The sequence below is a fragment of the Dipodomys ordii genome, unplaced genomic scaffold, assembly GCF_000151885.1.
Source record: "Dipodomys ordii isolate 6190 unplaced genomic scaffold, Dord_2.0 Scaffold28, whole genome shotgun sequence".
In the NCBI taxonomy this organism is placed as follows: Eukaryota; Metazoa; Chordata; class Mammalia; order Rodentia; family Heteromyidae; genus Dipodomys; species Dipodomys ordii.
The window spans coordinates 3,071,033-3,076,591 of NW_012267244.1; the positions used below are offsets into that span (position 1 = coordinate 3,071,033).

The 5,559-nt window shown below is 39.7% G+C and overlaps 1 pseudogene; it reads left to right on the top strand.

The window, feature by feature from the left end:
• LOC105985309 overlaps positions 1-1,182 on the top strand; it is a 22,982-nt pseudogene extending 21,800 nt beyond the window's left edge.
• Positions 1,183-5,559: the final 4,377 nt, after the last annotated feature.

A 5,559-nucleotide genomic window follows, 5' to 3' on the forward strand; every position in this document is an offset into this window, starting at 1 on the left:
CTAAGATATGTATTCAAAAGTTTTTTTTTCTTTCATGCGATTGTTTCTAACACATTTATAAGATGATTTCTTTGTTGCTTTGTATGTCCCTCCCCCACAATATAACCCCTGCTTTCACTGTATTTGATGTCAGTGTAATTTGTGGAGGGGAAGGGGAAAAACAAAATTGTTTAAATAGGGATACATCTCATTGCAACAATGAGATGTACAAGTCGTTATGTCGAAAATGACCTTTACAACTTTGGTGGGGGGAGGCGGGAGGAGGATAGGAAGGGATGGGAAAGGGAAACAAAGGAGGAGGCTACAATGCTTGATAAGAAATGTACTCATTATCTTGTCCATGTAATTGTAACCCCTCTGTACAGTATTTTCACAATAAAAAAATGAGGGAGGGGGTAACAAGTTTGACAATAAATATACTCACTACCTTAGGTATGTAACTGTAACCCCTCTGTACATCACCTTGACAATAAAATTTTTAAAAAATATGAAAAGGAAAAAATGAGGAGGTAACAATGATTGACAAGAAATGTACTCCTTACCTTACTCATTTAACTGTAATCCCTCTGTACAGCATCTTTACAATAAAATAAAAGAAGGCAAATATGTCCCGATAATTTCCAAGACACATTTATTTCCCCCCCCCCAGCAAAGTCCTACCAAATTACCTTTGACTTTAAACAGTGGTCCTTGACTTTAAACACATTCACTCAAAATCAACAAACAATATTTAAAAACATTTACCTCCTCTTTTCTTCCCTGGCTGTCTGAAGGTCTGTGGCCATCATGAATGACCCAGTAATTATCTACATAGGAAGTTCATGACCAACTGACTACTTCAGAGGAAGGACATCATATGTCCTTCACCCTGGTAAGGCAGCAGTACACAAGACAGAAATTCAGGAAACACTTGCCAAAATGTACAAGACCACACCTGATGTCATCTTTGTATTTGGATTCAGAACCAATTTTGGTGGTGGCAAGATGACTGGCTTTGACATGATTTATGATTCCTTGAATTATGCAAAGAAAAATGAGCCCAAATACAGACTTGCAAGACATGGCCTGTATGAAAAGTAAAAGACCTTGAGGAAACAGCAAAAGGAACACCAAAACAGAATGAAGAAAATCAGAGGGATTGCAAAGACCAATGTTGGAGCTGGCAGAAAGCCAAAGGAATGAAGGTCCTTCAGTGACTTGACCAGCGGTGATGAAGAGATTAATAAACTGTATAAACCTTCCAAAAAAATTCATCTCTGCAAACAAGTCTCTGTTTTGAAGAATTCCTCAGACAGTTACCTGCTCCAATCTCTTGTATAGTTTAGAACCTGATTTAGAACATTAGAACATTTCCTGTATTTTCTAGGGTTTGGCTAATTTCATGGCATGGATCTGAGTGTGAGGTTTTAGGAGCAGAGGACATGTCTTATTTATCTTTCTCTCTACAATAGTTCCTGACCCTTTATAAATATTCAATAAATATCTGTTGAAACAGCAAAAGAATTAATGAGTGAGTAAATAGATGAATGGCCACGCTGCCAAACTAGTCTTGCTTATGCTATGACATTGTTTGTTTTCATGGATACTATGATTTTACATTTGTTAAATGAAAATTTGGTTTTAAACCAAAGTAAGCAGTCCTAATTCCTAATTTTCTTTTAAGTTCAACTTGAGCAACTCATGCATTAATAAAGCACAGTGGGGAATTTGTTTTATGTTTGTCTATACTAGCAAATGCTGGCCGAATTTCTCTGAAAGACAAGAATAGGGTTAGCCAACAGAATGATCATATAGTTTGATTTGTACTATTAGAGCTTACTATCAACATCAACATTTGTTTTCTAATTTACTGGTGGCAGTTTTTCTTCCCTCTTACTAGACAACTGCTATCAGAGGGAATGCAGCAGTGTTATAAATAGCATAAACTTGGATATGTTTTCCAACTTGATTGTATGGAAGTGTTCAGGCAAATAGCCTGACTTTGCTGACCTCCTCTTTATGTTTTATTTTTACCAGTCCTGGGGCTTGAACTCAGGGCCTAGCACTGTCCCTGAGCTTCCTTTGCTCAAGGCTAGCATTCTACCACTTGAGCCACAGCGCCACTTCTGGCTTTTACTGTGTATGTGGTACTGAGGAATTGAACCCTGGGCTTCAAGCATGCAAGACCAGCACTCTACTACTAAGCCACAGTCCCAGCCCCCGACCTCCTCTTATCCTGCCTTCCTATTTGCCCTGACCACACTGTACATTGCCCTTGTTTCCCTTCTTCCCCACTCCCTACAGTCTTGACTTGGTTTAGTGGCTATAGTGGGATAAAATGTCTCTTCAGCAATGTCAGTTTTGTCACTTTTTGAGAGGGCTATTCATTATTTATCCTTGGCATTTTGCTTCATTAATAGTAGGTGCTCCATTAGTGAACCTTCAATGAATGAATCATGAAACTTTTTAAAGAGATTTCATATATACTGTTGTCCATTTTTCTGACCTGTTGGTAGGTGTGCTTGTCATCCCACGTTTGAAATGATAAGTTAATTTTCAGTTTCTTACAATGTTTGCTGAGTAGAGATGGAAGTTCTGACTAAAAGTAATTCAACATTTAAGCCCAAGGTAGGGTGTTGTTTGGTCTCAGAGGAGGCAAACACATCTGCTTATGACCATCTCACCCTCTGTTCCTCTTTCTCTCCCAGTGGTCCGCCTCTCTACCCGCCCTCTGATCTTACCTCCTACTGCTCTCCTCCTTGTCACTCTAGGTCAGTAACAACAGTCTCTTGGTTGGGCCCAATCATGCTGTTACTTAGGGAACGTTCTCATAAGTGGTTTCTCCTGTTAGAGCATGCTCCACCCCAGAAATACCTGCTGATTTATTGTTCTCATTTTTCTTTCTCTTACTGTATACTCAAGAAATCATTTACACCAAACCAGTTTTCTACCAACAGGCAGATGATATTTCCATTCTCCTTTTAGTTGGGCGTGACAATGCGATTTGCTTTAGCCAAAACAAAAAACAACAACAACAACAAAAAATGAGCTCAAGTGCCGTATGTGACTTCGTGGTAGGTAATTTTTTTTCGTCTTTGATTTTCCATGTTTCCATCCTTATATTTCTTTCTTTCTTTCTTCCTTCCTCCCTTCTTTCCTTCCTTCCTTCCTTTGTTCTTTTGTTTGTTCGTTCCTCCCTTCCTTCCTCCCTCCCTCCCTCTGTTTCCTTCCTCCCTCCCTCCCTCCTTCCCTTCCTCCCTTCCTCCCTTCCTCCCTTCCTCCCTTCCTTCCTTCCTTCCTTCCTTCCTTCCTCTCTCTCTCTCTCTCTCTCTCTCTCTCTCTTTCTTCCTGTAGGTCATGGGGGCTGAACTCTGGGCTTAGGCACTGTCCCTCAGCTCTTCAGTTCAAGGCTAGTGCCCTACTACTTGAGCCACAGAGCCACTTCTTGCTTTTTTTTCTGCATATGTGGTGCTGAGGAATCGAACTCAGGGCCTCATGCATGCAAGGCAAGCACTCTATCACTGAGCTAACTTCCCAGCCTCCATTCCTGTATTTCTACAAATAGGATCTACATTTGTCTGGGTATCTGAATGAGTATGACCTCGGTAGAATGCCGGCCAGGAGATATATTGCATGAGCTAGAAGTAAGCCTTTCATTCTTTAGAACAACTTATGAAATTTGGGGGACATTTATTACTGCAAAATAACCTCATCAACGGAATATTTCCATCACTATGCATCACTGTCTCCATTCCAGAGCACTTTTGTGATCCTTTAACCTGCTTTACTTTTCATAGCACTCATCTAACCAGATACTACATAATTTGCCTACTTTGTTTATTTTCTATTTTCTTTATCATCTCACTTTCTCCCCTCCACTCGAATGTAACCCTATGGTCAGGGCTTTTATTTTGTTCAATTATGTGAACATAAGCATTTCAATAAATATTTATTGAAAGAATGAGTGAACAAATGAATATTAAGCAGCCCCATGTACTGTACTAGGTGTGGGGATGCAGGGATGAATAGAATATCTTCCCGACCTGCGCAAATCTTATGACTGACACATAATTATTTGAGTAATGCATTGAAAGAGCAAAGGGACCACCATGGCACAGTCGGGAGACCTCAGTAGCCATAGTCCAAGGTTAATAAGGAAAACCAGAGAGAATAAATCTCTTAACGCTAAGATTGGAGAGTGTCAAGGTTTTAAAATGTCAACTTCTACATGGAGGCCCACAATTTGAAAAGCAGCCACTGAATTTCACTTATTGGATATTGGGGGCTTAATGAGGAGTAGTTTTTGAACTTGGTTTTACTTATCCATGTATAAGGAAATCCTTAAATCCAGCTCAATGACTTTGGGCTCTGCAAAGGAGCTGAGGATTCCAGAGTGACATGCTCAGTCTCTTACAGATAGTACCTACCAGAACTGAGAGGAAATATTTTCTGAATTTCTTGTTCTTTCTTTGCCTTAGGACTAAGTGTTAGATGTTTGAATGACTCCAGTAAGGCAAGCCTAATAAAGTAGTAGAAATAGTACTCATCCTTATGTTCTTTTTCTCTTCTGACCACATTTCATGTAGAGTTTTCCTCCAAATTCTGTATTCTTTTCGATAGTCATCTTTGTCCACCTCTACCACCACTGCTCAAGCCAGTGATCATCTTCTCTTGTTTATATTACTGCAGTAGTGTCAATAACTCATTTCAGTGCTTCTACTATGCTTGACTGTAGTCTGACACTTTCCGTTCTCCTTTAAAAAATCAGATCACCTCACGATTATACTTAAACATTCCAAAAGCTGTCATATAAAAACTAAGAAATAACCCAGTATTTTTAAATGTCTATACATGGTCTCATACACGGTATCTGTCTCATGACATTCTGTCACGCAACCCTCTACTTTCTGTTTAACTATCATTGTTTCACAGTCTGTCCTTCCTGTTCTTTACACAAGGCGATTCTTGCCTATGATCTTTGAAGCCTGTGATCTCTTCCTGGATTTTCTCTGCTCCTAGATGATTTACTTTCTTTCTTTCTTTCTTTCTTTTTTTCTTTCTTTCTTTCTTTCCTTCCTTCTTTCTTTCTTTCTTTCTTTCTTCCTTTCTTCTTTTTCCTTCCTCCTTCCTTCCTTCCTTCCTTCGTTCCTTCGTTCCTTCCTTCCTTCCTTCCTTCCTTCCTTCCTTCCTTCCTTTCCTTCTTTTTCTTTCTTTGTCTTTCTTCTCACTTAACTCTTGGCTCAGAGACCATCTCCTGAAAGAAGTTTCTTTTCTTTCTTTTTTTTCTTTTTTCTTCCTTTTTTTTTGTGATGGGCCTCAACTCTGGGCCTGGGCACTATCCCTCAGCTCTTCAGCTCAAGGCTAGCACTCTACCACTAAAGCCACAGCGCCACTTCCTGCTTTTTCTGCTTCTGTGGTGCTGAAGAATTGAACCCAGGGCCTCCTGTATGCAAGGCAAGCACTCTACCACTAAGCCACCTTCCCAGCCCCAGAAGTCTCTTCTTAACTAAAATATCTCTCTCATTTTGTCCTTGTTACAACAAATCTATCAGAGTTATCACTGTTTGAAATCATACCATT